The 15725-nt window shown below is 44.3% G+C and overlaps 1 protein-coding gene across 1 annotated transcript in view; it reads left to right on the top strand.

Moving 5' to 3' along the window:
* The window catches only part of LOC140453264 (CUB and sushi domain-containing protein 2-like), a 745905-nt gene that overhangs the window by 552532 nt on the left and 177648 nt on the right, over positions 1-15725 (top strand). The window lies entirely within an intron of this gene.

Below are 15725 nucleotides of genomic sequence, written 5' to 3'. Positions count from 1 at the left end.
CCGGCATATATTCTGAGACAAATGAAAGCGACTGCCTCTTTTTCATTAAACAGATTAGTCTGATTTTAGTTCTGGTGGTCAAAGCTTTCATTAATGGGAATCAGGCCTGCTATCTCCGGGAACAGTGTAAAAGAAGCCACAGAAGGTGCTAATTTGTGGAGGCAGGCTGTGTGAAAGACCATGTTCTGGTACTTTTAGGACAAAAGGATAAAACAACAATCAGTCATCTAGCCTTCATCCCTTGCATTCAGGTCCGTTCCTGCTAAGTTATGTCCTACCTTCATAAACCCTCATACTCATTAATTTCATGCCTCTACCCATCTCCATGGCAGACTATTCACCTCAACATCTGCTCGTGTCTCTCTCTCTCTCTCTCACATACACACACACACACACACACACACCCCTACCTTCCCTAATTATAACCAATGTTCCTCTACCCAGCCACATTGGCTGATTATATACCCTATTCCAACTGTGAGCCAAACCATGCCCTCACTCCAATGACAACCCTTTCCCCTACCAACTTCTCTGGCATGTTACCCAATATCCATTAAGCACTATCCTCAGGAGCCCTATTCAGATGAAATAATGTTCTAACTTTCTATTGCAGACATTGGTCTCAACCTTGGTTCCTGGCTTGGGTGCATGGAGATGGGCAGAGGACAAATTCCAGCTCCAGGAACCTGACCTTTAAAAATGGCCACCGGCACTCCCTGTTTTTTGATCTGGCAGGGTAAGCCGGGTTGTAAGTCAAGGTAGGAGGTGTGGGAAGGGCCAAGGAGCCTACCAGCTGCTGAGTTGCCTTGGGAAACCAGCACTGTGATGAAAGTTTAAAATAAAAGGCTACCCTTACACTCCCCTTATTCCCCATCAACCCCATACATATCCCATGCCACCTAATGCTCTCTACCCATCCCATAACTCCTTATATGTTGGGAAGCCATCATTCCAACATCCACAAATGAAGTTGCATTTGAACATTATTTCAATGACCCATCACACACTGCAGCACAGAGGAACTATGAAATGCAGAGGAAAATCACCCTTGCAGTGTATTCAAAAGAACAGGTATCCAATGAACATAGTCCGCTGTTTTCTCAGCAACAAACCCAAACAAGTAGACAAAACACGTCCAGAAACCCTAGCCACTCTCCCCTACATCAAAGACATCTCGGAAAAAACTGCCAGATTACTCAGACCCCTTGACATCATGGTTGCCCACATACCCACCAACTCAGTGCAACAGCAGCTAATGAACTTGAAAGACCCTGTACAGACAATAAGCAAAACTAATGACACCACTTCGACTGGGACAACACATCCATCGTAGGACAAACCAAACCAAGACACGCACGAGGATTCCTAGAAGCATGGCATTCCAACCGGAACGCTATCAACAAACAAATTGACTTGGATCCTATTTACCACCCCCTGAGCAAAAGAACAGGAAATGATAACACCAACTCAAGGAAACCCAAATGCATAAATAGAAAGTGGGCCATACCACCAGTGCTTCGTCTGGAGGCTCACTGATCATGTTATCCAGTATGGTGATGAAACATCTGAAAACAAACCTTCCAGCTCAGTGAGCAAACCGACATCCATAACTTCTTATAGCCCAATACCTGGATCCATCATGCTAAGCTTGTCTGATTCTCTATGCCATCTTATACCTCTCCACCCCTCTTCCATGTCAACTTAGTGCCAACTTCTAACCACACTTTTTCTGCCTTCGCTCACTATAATGTCACCTAATATCTGCAATTATCTATGGACAATTTGGCAAAAAAAAGTAAATTTCTCCTATTTATAATTCTATGTTATAGAATACACTGCCTGCTTTGTCATAGGGTATGTCGAATAGTCCCTCTTCCACAGCTATATTGGCACCATACCCTATTTTTCTTTCACTACATCGAGGATTTATTGATCCTGCCTCATATTCCCATGAGGAGCTTGAACAGATCATCTCCTAAACCAACTCCTTCCACCCTCACCTTAAATCCACCTGGACTATTTCTGACACCTTCCTTCCCTAACTGCACCTCCCCGTCTCCAGCGACCGACTCAACTCTGACATTTACTTCAAACCTACCTCCTTCCTCCACTCCCTCCTGAAAATATGTGATCTCATACTCACAGTGCCTCCACATATCTGCTCCCTGGATGAGTGATTCCACTCCTGGATATCCCAGATGGCCGGCACAGTGGCTCAGTGGTTAGCACTGCTGCCTCACAGCACCAGGGTCCCTGGTTCGATTTCAGTCTCGGGTGACTGTCTGTGTGGAGTTTGCACATTCTCCCCATTTCTGCGTGGGTTTCCTCCTACAGTCCAAAGATGTGCAGGTTATGTGAATTGGCCATGCTAAATTACCCATAGTGTTAGATGCATTAGTCAAAGGGAAATGGGTCTGGGTGGGTTACTCTTTGGAGGGTCGGTGTGGACTGGTTGGGCTGAAGGGCCTATTTCCATACTGTAGGGAATCTAATCTAATCCTACTTCAAAGACCATAATTTTCTCTCCCCCATGATCAACATTGCCCTCAATTGCATCTCCATTTCCCGCGCCTCCACTCTTGAAGCCCCACCCCCACCCCATCAACCAAACAAGGATAGAATCCCCTCCAGTTCTCACATTCCACCCCACTAATCTCCAAATGCAAAGTTTCATCCTCCGCCATTTTTGCTACCTACAGTCAGACCACACCACCAAAAATATATTTTGCTCCTCATCCCGATCTGCGTTCTGCAGGGACCGTTCCCTCTGTGATTCCCTCTTTGGGTCCATACCCCCCAACAACCCTCTCTCCACACCCAGCACCTTCCTCTGCTGCCACACACAGTGAAAAACTTGTACCCACACCTCCACCCCCCCCACCTCTTTCTTCCCCCTCCCCCACCTCTATACAAGGCCTCAAAGAATCATTCCAAATCCAGCAAGAGATTTACTTGCATATCCTCGAACCTGATTTACTGCATCCGTTGCTTTTGATGTTGTTTCCTCTGCATTTGGAGAGACTGAGTGCAAACTTAAGGAACAGTTCACGGAACATCTCCAGCCCATATGCACCAACCATCCCCACATTCCCATGACCATCAGGAGCCGACAACCACACGGCCTCAACATTGAATACATCAAATCTCCCCACACTCCACCCTCATGCCAGATCCAACCCTCTGGTTTGTCTCCGCCCTCTTGACCTGACCTACCTGTCCATCTTGCTTCCCATCTCTGTGCTCCACACTTCCCACTGACCTATCACCATCACGTTCTACCTTCGCCCACCTACGACCATCCCAACTACTTTTCCTCTATCCCCACCACACCTCTCCATACTTATTTTTCAACATTTTTCCCCCACCCTAGTCCTGATTAAAGATCCTGCATGAAATATCAACTTTCTTGCTGCTCAAATGCTGCCTGACCTGCTGTGTCTTTTTCAGTGTCACACTTTATCAACTCTAACCAATAACACACCCATTTGTAAATAAAAAAAAAATTGAGTGTTGCTGATAGTTTATACACACTTCTTGACAGGTTTTTGCAGTTCTTAACAAGTTAGTTAATTCCAAAGTGTTTATGCACTTTTCACACAGAATCTTCCCTGTGGTAAACAATCACAATGGATGTCGATTTTCCTGCTCCTCGGGTGCTGCTCAACCTGTGCTTTTCCAGCACTATTCTAATCCATACTCTGATCTCTAGCGTCTTCAGTCCTCACTTTTGCCTAATCACAATGGATGGTTGACCAACCCCTTAGCACCACATCTATTATGATTACTCTGGCTAACCAAAACAAATGCATTGAGAACAGACCTGCTCAAATCTTACAGACACCGGGCACGTCAATCCATATTGGTTACAGGCAGCTAATTCTTAAATAGGCCAGCTACCTCTATGAAATCTCATATGAACTACAAACCATGGCCAATTCTATTCATATGAAAGTAGAAATGCTGAGTTCAGGTACCGGATGTCAAGTTCCCAGTGAATTCCATCATTCTTGCCATGTCAAGGAGCCTATTTGTCAGAAGAAATGTTCTGGTCTAATTTTGCTTAACACACTTCCACTCATTAAATTCCTTCTCAACTACTGAATCCTTTATAAATATACATTTATATATGTGGCCCCACATCAAAGATTTTATAGCCAGGTGAAGCACGTGAAGGAATGAAGGACGAAGGTGAAGAGCCAGAGGTGGTGGTACATGTCGGCACAAATGATGTCGGGAAGAAGAGGAGGAACATACTACAGCGGGACTTCGGAGAACTAGGAAGACGGCTGAAAAGCAGGACATCCAAGGTGGTTATCTCCGGTTTGCTTCCAGTTCCTTGGGCTGGTGTGGCCAGAAACAGGGAGATAATGGACTTGAATGTGTGGCTGGGGAACTGGTGCAGGAAGCAAGGATTTAAATTCTTGGATCACTGGGGTATGTTTTGTGGTAAGCATAATTTCTGCAAGAGAGACGGTTTGCGCCTTAATAGGTTAGGGACCAGCATTCTGGCAGGCAGGTTTGCTACTGCAACACAGCTATGTTTAAACTAAGGGGGGGGGGGGGGTGGGGGTGGGGTGGGGGGGGGGGCGGGGTGGGGGTGGGGGTGGGGTGGGGGTGGGGGGGGGACAAACTGGATGTTTAAGAAGGAAATTGGAGGGAAAGTTAGAACCAGGGAAGTCAAAAAAGACAACTGTATCAATGAGGCAGAAGACTCAGAATGGGATCATGCTGTAAGGTTGAGTGAAATAGGAGTTGATGGGAAGGGTGAGGGCAGTAACAAATTAAAAACACTATCCATGAATGCACGCAACATTAGAAATAAGATGGATGATCTTGAGGCTCTTTTGGAAATTGGCAGATACGATATTGTGGGGATAACTGAGACGTGGCTTCAAGTGGATAGGGCCTGGGAAATGAATATTCAAGGCTACACGTGCTATCGTAAGGACAGACTGATGGGCAAAGGGGGTGGAGTGGCCATGTTGGTAAGGGATGATATTCTGTCCCTTGCGTGGGGGGACCTAGAATCAGGGGATGTAGAGTCAGTGTGAATAGAGCTGAGAAATACTCAGGGTAAAAAGACCCTCTTGGGAGTTATCTAAGGGCCCAAAACAGTAGTCTGGATGTTGGATGTAAGTTAAATCAGGAGCTGAAATTGGCCTGTCGCAAAGATGTTACTACAGTTGTTATGGGGGATTTCAACATGCAGGTAGACTGGGAGAATCAGGATGGTATTGGACCTCAAGAAAGAGACTTTGTGGAGTGCCTCAGATGGATTCTTAGAACAGCTGGTGCTGGAGCCGACCAGGGAGAAGGCAATTCTGGATCTGGTATTGTGCAATGAACCAGAATTGGTCAGGGACCTCGAAGTGAAGGAGCCATTGGGAAGTAGTGACCATAATACAATAAGCTTCAATCTGCAATTTGAGAGGGAGAGGGTAAAATCGAAAGTGACAATATTTCTGTTGAATATAGGGAACTATGGAGCTATGAGGGAGGAGCTGGCCAAAGTTCAATGGTGCAATACCTTAGCAGGGATGACAGTGGAGGAACAATGGCAGATATTTTGGTGTATAATGCAGAAGTTGCAGGATCAGTTCATTCCAAAAAGGAAGAAAGATCCTAGGAGGAGGCATGGGTAGCCGTGGCTGACAAGGGAAGTTAAGAAACATATAAAGTTTAAAGAGAAAAAGTATAACATAGCAAAGATAAGTGGGAAAACGGAGGACTGGGAAGCTTTTAAAGAACAACAGAGGATTATTAAGAAGGAAATACGTAGAGAAAAAATGAGGTATGAAGGTAAACTGGCCAATAATATAAAGGAGGATAGTAAAAGTTTTTTTAGGTATGTGAAAGGCAAAAACATGGTTAAAACTAAAATTGGGCCCTTGAAGACAGAACCAGGGGAATATATAATGGGGAACAAAGAAATGGCAGAAGAATTGAATAGTTACTTCAGATCTGTGTTCACTGGGGAAGACACAAGCAATCTCCCTGAGTTAACAGTGGCTGAAGGACCTGAACTTAAGGGAATTTATATTTGCCAGGAATTGGTATTGGAGAGACTGTTAGGTCAGAAGGTTGATAAGTCTCCAGGGCCTGATGGTCTACATCCCAGGGTACTGAAGGAGGGGGCTCGAGAAATCGTGGATGCGTTGGTGATTATTTTCCAGAGTTGGATAGATTCGGGATCAGTTCCTGCGGATTGGAGGGTGGCTAATGTACCACTTTTTAAGAAAGGTGGGAGAGAGAAAACAGGAAATTATAGACCAGTTGGTCTGACCTCATTGGTGGGAAAGATGCTGGAGTCTATTATAAAGGATGAAATTATGACACATCTGGATAGTAGTGACAGGATAGGTCAGAGTCAGCATGGATTTATGAAGGGGAAATCATGCTTGACTAATCTTCTGGAATTATTTGAGGATGTAACTCTGAATATGGACGAGGGAGATCCAGTAGATGTAGTGTACCTGGACTTTCAGAAAGCTTTTGATAAAATCCCACATAGGAGGTTAGTGAGCAGAATTAGGGCACATGGTATTGGGGGCAAAGTACTAACTTGGATTGAAAATTGGTTGGCTGACAGGAAACAAAGAGTAGTGATAAACAGCTCCATTTCCGAATGGCAGGCAGTGACCAGTGGGGTACCACAGTGATCAGTGCTGGGACCGCAGCTTTTTACAATATATGTTAATGATATAGAAGATGGTATTAGTAATAACAGCAAATTTGCTGATGATACTAAGCTGGGTGGTAGGGTGAAATGTGATGAGGATGTTAGGAGATTACAGGGTGACTTGGACAGGTTAGGTGAGTGGGCAGAGGCATGGCAGATGCAGTTTAATGTTATCCACTTTGGTGGCAAGAACAGGAAGGCAGATTACTACCTAAATGGAATCAATTTAGGTAAAGGGGCAGTACAGAGAGATCTGGGTGTTCTTGTACACTTGTCAATGAAGGTAAGCATGCAGGTACAGCAGGTAGTGAAGAAGGCTAATAGCATGCTGGCCTTCATAACAAGAGGAATTGAGTATAGAAGCAAAGAGGTTTTTCTGCAGCTGTACAGGGCCCTGCTGAGACCATACCTGGAGTACTGTGTACAGTTCTGGTCTCCAAATTTGAGGAAAGACATTCTGGCTATTGAGGGAGTGCAGCGTAGGTTCACGAGGTCAATTCCTTGAATGCCGGGATTACCTTACACTGAAAGACTGGAGTGACTGGGCTTGTATACCCTTGAGTTTAGTAGACTGAGAGGGGATCTGATTGAGACATACAAGATTATTAAAGGATTGGACACTCTGGAGGCAGGAAACATGTTTCCGCTGATGGGTGAGTGCCGAACCAGAGGATATAGCGTAAAAATACGGGGTAGACCATTTAGGACAGAGATAAGGAGAAACTTCTTCACCCAGAGAGTGGTGGCTGTGTGGAATGCTCTGCCCCAGAGGGCAGTGGAGGCCTAGTCTCTGGATTCATTTAAGAAAGAGTTGGATAGAGCTCTCAAGGATAGTGGAATCAAGGGTTATGGAGATAAGGCAGGAAGAGGATACTGATTAAGGATGATCAGCCATGATCATATTGAATGGTGGTGCAGGCTCGAAGGGCAGAATGGCCTACTCCTGCACCTATTGTCTATTGTCTATTGTCATACCATACTGTAAACTGACAGGTACTCCACTGTGAAAATGGTTGTGAAATGAGTCATGCAACAATGTTCCTACGGTGAATTGTGTGAATAGACAGGGATAAAAAGCAAGTGCTTTTTTTAAAAGCTATACACTTGTTTTAAAGGCTTAAATGAGTTTGAATGAGATTTAAATGTCTTGGCAGCTTAACACTTCCAATGTTTTTATTTATCTTTTTATACACAATCATGTCTAGTGTTAACTTCCACCTGACCTCTCCAAACATGTGCCTCACCTCTCCCAAAGGTGTCCATGAACCTATCCAAATGGATCAGTTATCACCCCAAAGGATTGTTATCTCTCTACAACACATCAGTTAGGCTAGAGCTTTTGAAATGTATAAAACCCATGAGTCATATATCTGAAACATGGGTGATGAGAATCACATCTAACTCAAGGCAGCTGGACTTTTTCATGTGTACCTGCCTCTGTGAACCAGGGATGTGCAACCTACTCCCACCTCCCCCCCTCTCCTCTCGCATAACTGATCAGTGGTGGGTTGGGAGGCAGAACTTCTGGAATTGAGGCTCTGGAGATATTTTGGCTCAGCCAGTGACCCTATCCATCCTGATGAAAATTGATGTCCTATCTTCTTTTCAAAAAATGAGCCCTGTGTTGTAATAAAAAAGCCAGTATATGACAGTTTATGACAGTACGAATGCATGGGTATTAATCTGAGACATAAGTCAGCCACACAGGATTGGGATAAGTAATCATCATAATGCATGATGGGGTTTCCTCTGCATTATGTTGGAAAGCATGATGCTTTGAAACTTTGTGGATGCATTCGCTGATGCTCAAGCATCCAGTCAAAGTAATTAATTTCAGCAAAAACTGATCTGTCAACAGAACCTACTGTTATCACACATCCAAACTTTTAAAAAGCACTGGTCATTAGATTATTGAATGTTAATGGTACATTAGATGCCAATTAGAATTACACAACTCAACATAGTTTGTATATAATTGATTCTGGAATGCTGTACCATAACTATATAATAATGTACTAATATCAAATCAGTCAAGTTCACCCACGTTGTTTTTTATTTGTTTTACTCAGGGACATTTAACTTGGCCTCTGTCTGTCTTACTGGACTGAGGAAAGATTGTGTTGCAGATACCATGCAAGTACATCTTCCTCGTGACCATAATCATTAAGATATTCTGATATTACACAAATATCAGGCAAATATTTTTCAATCATATTTCACTTTGTTAGTCAGTTATTTTTATACCGAGTTTAACATGCATTTATTCACTTATTTCCAACAGCTGCAGAGTTAACCAAGAATTGCAGTCTGATAGAAACACTTGCAAGAACTTTACATTTGCTCAAATTTGAGAAAAGCTCATAATTTTACTTATGTTGGTTCTTCCAATTTTTGTTTTTCAATATAATTGTGAACAATTTAGCACATTGTTCTTCTATTCCTTTTCATATGCTGTCATGAAAGACATTGGATTTCAGTAAGGCGTTCGACAAGGTTCCCCATGGGAGGCTGGTTAGCAAGGTTATATCGGAACACAGGGAGAGCTAGCCATTTGGATACAGAACTGGCTCAAAGGTAGTAGACAGAGGGTGGTGGTGGAGGGTTGTTTTTCAGACTGGAGCCCTGTGACCAGTGGAGTGCCACAAGGATCAGTGCTGGGTCCCGACTTTTTCTCATTTATATAAATGATTTGGAGGTGAGCATCAGAGGTACAGTTAGTAAGTTTGCAGATGACATCAAAATTGGAGGTGTAGTGGACAATGAAGAAGGTGAGAGCTGAAAATGTGTTGCTGGAAAAGCGCAGCAGGTCAGGCAGCATCCTGGTCAGTCCTGAAGAAGGGCTCATGCCTGAAACGTCGATTTTCCTGCTCCTTGGATGTTGCCTGACCTGCTGCGCTTTTCCAGCAACACATTTTCAGCTCTGATCTCCAGCATCTGCAGTCCTCACTTTCTCCAGTGAAGAAGGTTACCTCAGATTACAATGAGATCTTGATCAGAATGGCCAATGAGCTGAGAAGTGGCAGATGGAGTTTAATTCAGATAAATGCGAGTTGCTGCATTTTGGGAAAGCAAATCTTAGCAGGACTTATACACTTAATGGTAAGGTATTAGGGAAGTTGCTGAACAAAGAGACCTTGGAGTGTAGGTTCATAGCTCCTTGGAAGTGGAGTCGTAGGTAGATAGGACAGTGAAGAAGGCGTTTCCTTTATTGGTCAGAGTATTGAGTGCAGGAGTTGGGAGGTCATATTGCCACTGTACAGGACATTGGTTAGGCCACTGTTGGAATATTGCATGCAATTCTGGTCTCCTTCCTGTTGGAAAGATGTTGTGAAACTTGAAAGAGTACAGAAAAGATTTACAAGGATGTTGCCAGGGTTGGAGAATTTGAGCGAGAGGGAGAGGCTGGGGTTGTTTTCCCTGGAGTGTCGGAGGCTAAGTGGTGACCTTATAGAGGATTACAAAATCATGAGGGACATGGATAGGATAAATAGACAATGTCTTTTCCCTGGGGTGGGGGAGTCCAGAAGGTTTAAAGTGAAAGGGGAAAGATATAAAAGAGACCTAAGGGGCAACTTTTCCATGCAGAGGGTGGTACGTGTATGGAATGAGCTGCCAGAGGAATTTGGAGGGATATATTGACAGGTGCTAGCAGGTGGGACTAGATTGGTTTGGGATATCTAGTCAGCATGGACAGGCTGGACTGAAAGGTCTGCTGTACATCTCTTTAAACATTGACATCCTATAAATGAAAATATCTAGTCTTGTAGCATTAGCTACTAAATCCAACACACTTCAATCTGTCTCACGGTGTTTACCCTTCTGACATGAATCAGACATTGCACTTCCTCATTCTGAGGAAAATGGAAGTGTGTACCCTTGCAGTTCTTGAATTTCCTGGCAAACATGTTCCTTGACAAATATGCTTGATAGAATATGATCACAAAGTCCCACATTAATAGCTTGTGGCCATCTATGAGAAGAATGCATGAGATCTACTTGGAATTCAAGTTATTTTTAGTTGGATGATCTCTCCAACATTTGGTCAATTTTAACCCTGTCTTTCAGGAAGCTGATAAGGTTGGGTATAATGCTAGTTTTGCACTTGGTTTTAATCTTTGTCAAAATCACAAGAAAGCCTTGGACTGAACACGGTCACCAACATGATTTCCCCCACTCCTCAACTTAACTTACACTGGATGTCAATTCCTTCTGCCTAAATCATTTACTCTCCTGCAAATCTGCTGACCAAATCAGATCGGAGTCTGAACTGCAGAAGAAATGCAGACCAACTATTGGAATTAGCTGAATAGGCATAACTTTAAATTAAGGGGTGGTAGGTATAGGACAGATGTTAGGGGTAGATTCTTTACTCAGCGAGTCGTGAGTTCATGGAATGCCCTGCCAGTAGCACTGGTGGACTCTCCCTCTTTATGGGCATTTAAACGGGCATTGGATAGGCATATGGAGGATAGTGGGCTAGTGTAGGTTAGGTGGGCTTGGATCGGCGCAACATCGAGGGCCAAAGGGCCTGTACTGTGCTGTATTCTTCTATGTTCTATGTTCTAACATTTTCCAATCTAGGAGAGGGAGGCAGGTAGGGCAGGAGACTCCTGTGGCTATCCCCATCTCAAATAAATACGCTGTTTTGGAAAATGTAGGGGGCGATAGTCCCTCAGGGAAACATAGCACAAGCAGCCAAGTTTTTGGCACCGAGAATGGCACTAATGTAATGAGGGGTATGTCAGGTTCCATTGTGTTAAGGGATGCTCTACTCAGAGGGACAGACAGACATTTCTGCAGCCAACAGCAAGAAATCAGAATAGTGTGTTCCCTACATTATGCCCAGGATCAAAGATATCTCTGAGAGGATGCAGAATATTCTCAAAGGGGAGATGGACCAGCAGGAGGTCATTGTACACATTGGAATGAACAACATAGACAATAGACAATAGATGCAGGAGTAGGCCATTCTGCCCTTCGAGCTTGCACCGCCATTCAATATGATCATGGCTGATCATTCCTAATCAGTATCCTGTTCCAGCCTTATCTCCATACCCCTTGACTCCACTATCTTTAAGAGCTCTATCCAATTCTTTCTTAAATGAATCCAGAGACTGGGCCTCCACTGCCCTCTGGGGCAGAGCATTCCACACAGCCACCACTCTCTGGGTGAAGTAGTTTCTCCTCATCTCTGTCCTAAATGGTCTACCCCGTATTTTTAAGTTGTGTCCTCTGGTTCGGCACTCCCCCATCAACGGAAATATGTTCCCTCCTGCCAGAGTGTCCAGTCCTTTCATAATCCTATACGTTTCAATCAGATCCCCTCTCAGTCTTCTAAACTCAAAGGTATACAAGCCCAGTCGCTTCAGTCTTTCCGTGTAAGGCAATCCTGCCATTCCAGGAATTGACCTCGTGAACCGACGCTGCACTCCCTCAATAGCCAGAATGTCTTTCCTCAAATTTGGAGACCAGAACTGTACACAGTACTCCAGGTGTGGTCTCACCAGGGCCCTGTACAGCTGCAGAAGCACCTCTTTGCTTCTATACTCAATCCCTCTTGTTATGAAGGCCAGCATGCTATTAGCCTTCTTCACGACCTGCTGTACCTGCATGCTTGCCTATAGGAAGAGTTAAGGACGAGATTCTGAGAAGAAAATATCGGAAGTTAGGCATCAATTTGAAAAATAAATCCTGGAGATTAGTAATATCTGGATTACTCCTGGTGCCATGAGCTTGTGAGGGTAGGAATCACAGAATAGAGCAGATGAACATGTGGCTGAGGAGCTGTGCAAGGGAGAGGAATTCATATTTATGGATCATTGGAGTCTCTTCTGGGAAAGAATTCACCTGTATAAGCAGGACAGATTGCATCTGAATTGGAAGGGGGCAAATTTACTGTCTGGAAAATGTGATAGAGCTGCTCAGGACGTTTTAAACTCTAAGGTGGGGGATTGGGATCCAGGGAGTTAGTGAAGGAAGAGATCAATCTGAGACTGGTACAATTCGGGAAAAAGAGCAAGTCAAACAGTCAGGGAGTCAGGAACAAAGTATAGAGTGAGGCAGGACTGATGAATTAAACTGCCTTTATTTCAATGCAAGAAACCTAACTGGGAAGGCAGACAAAATCAGGGGATGGTTGGGAACGTGGGATTGGGATATCATAGCAATTACAGAAATGTGGCTTAGGTATGGACAGGACTGACAGCTTAATGTTCCAGGATGCAAATGCTAGAGGAAGGAGAGTAAAGGGGACAGGATCGGAGTAGGAGTGGCGTTTTGATTCAGGATAACACTACTGCCATACCTTGGGAGTATATTCCTGGAAATACATCCAGAGAAGTTATTTGGGTGGATCTGAGAAATAAGAAAGGGATGATCACCTTTTGGGATTCTGCTGTAGATCCCCCAATAATCAGCGGGAAATTGAGAAATGAATTTGGAAGGAGATCTCGGTTGTCTGTAAGAATAATAGAGTGGTTATGGTAGGAGATTTTAACTTTTCAAACATAGACTGGGACTGCCATAGTGTTAAGGGTTTAGATGGAGAGGAATTTGTTAATTGTGTACAAGAAAATTTTCTGATTCAGTATATGGATGCACCTACTAGAGAAGGTGCAAAACTTGACACTACTCTTGGGAAATAAGGCAGGGCAGGTGACTGAAGTCAAGATTAGAGTGGTGGTGGTAATGAACAGCAGATCAGGTAGCATCTGAGGAGCAGGGAAATCAATGTTGCAGGCAAAAGCCCTTCATCAGGAATGAGGCTGGGACTCTCCGGTGTGGAGAGATAAATGGAAGGAGGTTGGTCTGGGGAGAAGGTAGATGAGAGTGCAATAGGTGAATGGAGGTGGGGTTAAAGGTGACCAGTGGGAGAAGAGGATGGAGCAGATAGGTGGGAAGGAAGATTGACAGGTGGGACAGGTCATGAATATGGTGCTGAACAGGAAGGTTAGAACTGGGGTAAGGTGGGGAGAGGGGAAATGAGGGAACTGGTGAAGTCCACATTGATGCTATGGCGTTGAAGGGTCCCAAGGCAGAAGATGAGACAGTACCACCGCTATTTCCTCACTACCTGACGACTGGAGGAAGAACGCCTCATCTTTCGCCTTGGGACCCTTCAACCCCAGGGCATCAATGTGGACTTCACCAGTTTCCACATTTCCCCTCCCCCCTCCTACCCCAGTTCCAACCTTTCAGCTTAGCACCGCCCTCATGACCTGTCTTACCTGTCAATCTTCCTTCCCACCTATCCACTCCACCCTCCTTTTCAACCTATCACCTTCACCCCCATCTCCATCCAACTGTTGCACTCTTATCTACCTCTCCCCAGCCCCAACCCCCTTCCATTTATCTCTCCACCCTCAAGGCTCTCAGCCTCATTCCTGATGAAGGGCTTTTGCTTGAAACATCGATTTTCCTGCTCCTCGGATGTTGCCTGACCTGCTGTGCTTTTCCAGCACCACTCTAATCTTGACTCTAATTTCCAGCATCTGCAGTCCTCACTTTCTCCCAGATGACTGAAGTGTCAGTGAGGGAGCACTTTGGGGCCAGCAATCATAAATCTATTAGCTTTAAATAGTGATGGAAAAAAGTTCAAGAGGTGGTCTGTTCCTGTTAGAGTGAAAAACAGGGCTGGTAGGCACAGGGAATGCTGGGTGACGTGAAAAATTGAGCTTTTGGTTGAGACTAAGAAAGAAGCATATGTCAGGTATAGATAGCAGAGATTGAGTGATTCCCTGGAAGAGTATAAAGGGAGTTGGAGTATACTTAAGAGGAAAATCATGATGGCAAAAAAGGGACTTGAGGTAGCTTTGGCAAATAAAGTTAAGGAGAATCCAAAGGGATTCTACAAATGCATAAAGATCAAAAGGGTAACTAGGGAGAGAACAGGGCCCCTCAAAGATCAGCAAGGTCAACTGTATGTGGAACCGCAGGAGAGGAAGGAGATACTAAACAAGTATTTTGCATCAGTGTTTAGTGTGGAGAAGGATATGGAAGATTGAGAATGTCAGGAAATAAGTAGCGACATCTTGAAAAATGCCTATATTATAGAGGAGGAGGTGCTGAATGTCTGATAACACACAAAGGTGGATAAATTCCCAAGACCTGATCAGATGTACCCTCGAGCTTTATGGGAAACGAGGGAAGTGATTGCTGGGCACCTTGCTGAGATATTTATATCCTTGAGAGTCATGGGTGAGGCGCTGGAAGACTGGTAGTTGGCTAACTTGCTGCCACTATTAATGAAAGGTGCGAAGGAAAAGCCAGGGAACTTTCGACCAGTGAGCCTGGCATCGATGGTGGACAAGTTGTTGGAGGGAATCCTGAGGGATAGGATTTACAAATATTTGGAAAGGTAAGGACTGATGAGGAATAGTCAACATGGCTTTGTGTATGGGAAATAATGTCTTACTACCTTAATTGAAATTGTTGAAGAACTAACAAAGAGCACTGATGAGGGCAGAGTGGTGGACATGATCTGTATGGACTTCAATAAGACATTCAACAAGGTTCCTCTTGGTAGATTTGTTAGCAAGGTTAGATCACAGGGAATGCAGGAAGAACTAGCCATTTGGACACAGAACCTGCTGGAAGGTAGAAGTCAGAGGGTTGTGGAGGAGGGTTGCTTTTCAGACTGGAGGCCTGTGACCAGTGGTGTGCCACTCAGTTTGATGCTGGGTCCATTGCTTTTCGTCATTTATATAAAGGATTTGGATGTGAACATACGAGGTACAGTTAGTAAGTTTGCAGCTGACACCAAAATTGGAGGTGTAGTGAACAGCGACGAAGGTTACCTCTGAGTACAACTCGGTCTTGATCAGGTGGGTCAGTGGGCCGAGGAGTGGAAGATGGAATTAAATTTAGATAAATGTGAGGTGCTGAATTTTGGAAAGGCAAATCAGGGAAGGACTTATATACTGAATGATAAGGTCCTGAAGAATGTTGCTGAACAAGGAGACCTTGGAGTGCACGTTCATAGTTCCTTGAAAGTGGACTCATCGGGTAGATAGGATAATGAGGAAGGCCTTTGGTGTGCTTGCATTTA

The sequence above is a fragment of the Chiloscyllium punctatum genome, chromosome 27, assembly GCF_047496795.1.
Source record: "Chiloscyllium punctatum isolate Juve2018m chromosome 27, sChiPun1.3, whole genome shotgun sequence".
NCBI lineage: Eukaryota > Metazoa > Chordata > Chondrichthyes > Orectolobiformes > Hemiscylliidae > Chiloscyllium > Chiloscyllium punctatum.
The sequence above is the reverse complement of the archived record's forward strand: the minus strand, read 5'-3'. Positions and strand labels throughout refer to the sequence as shown.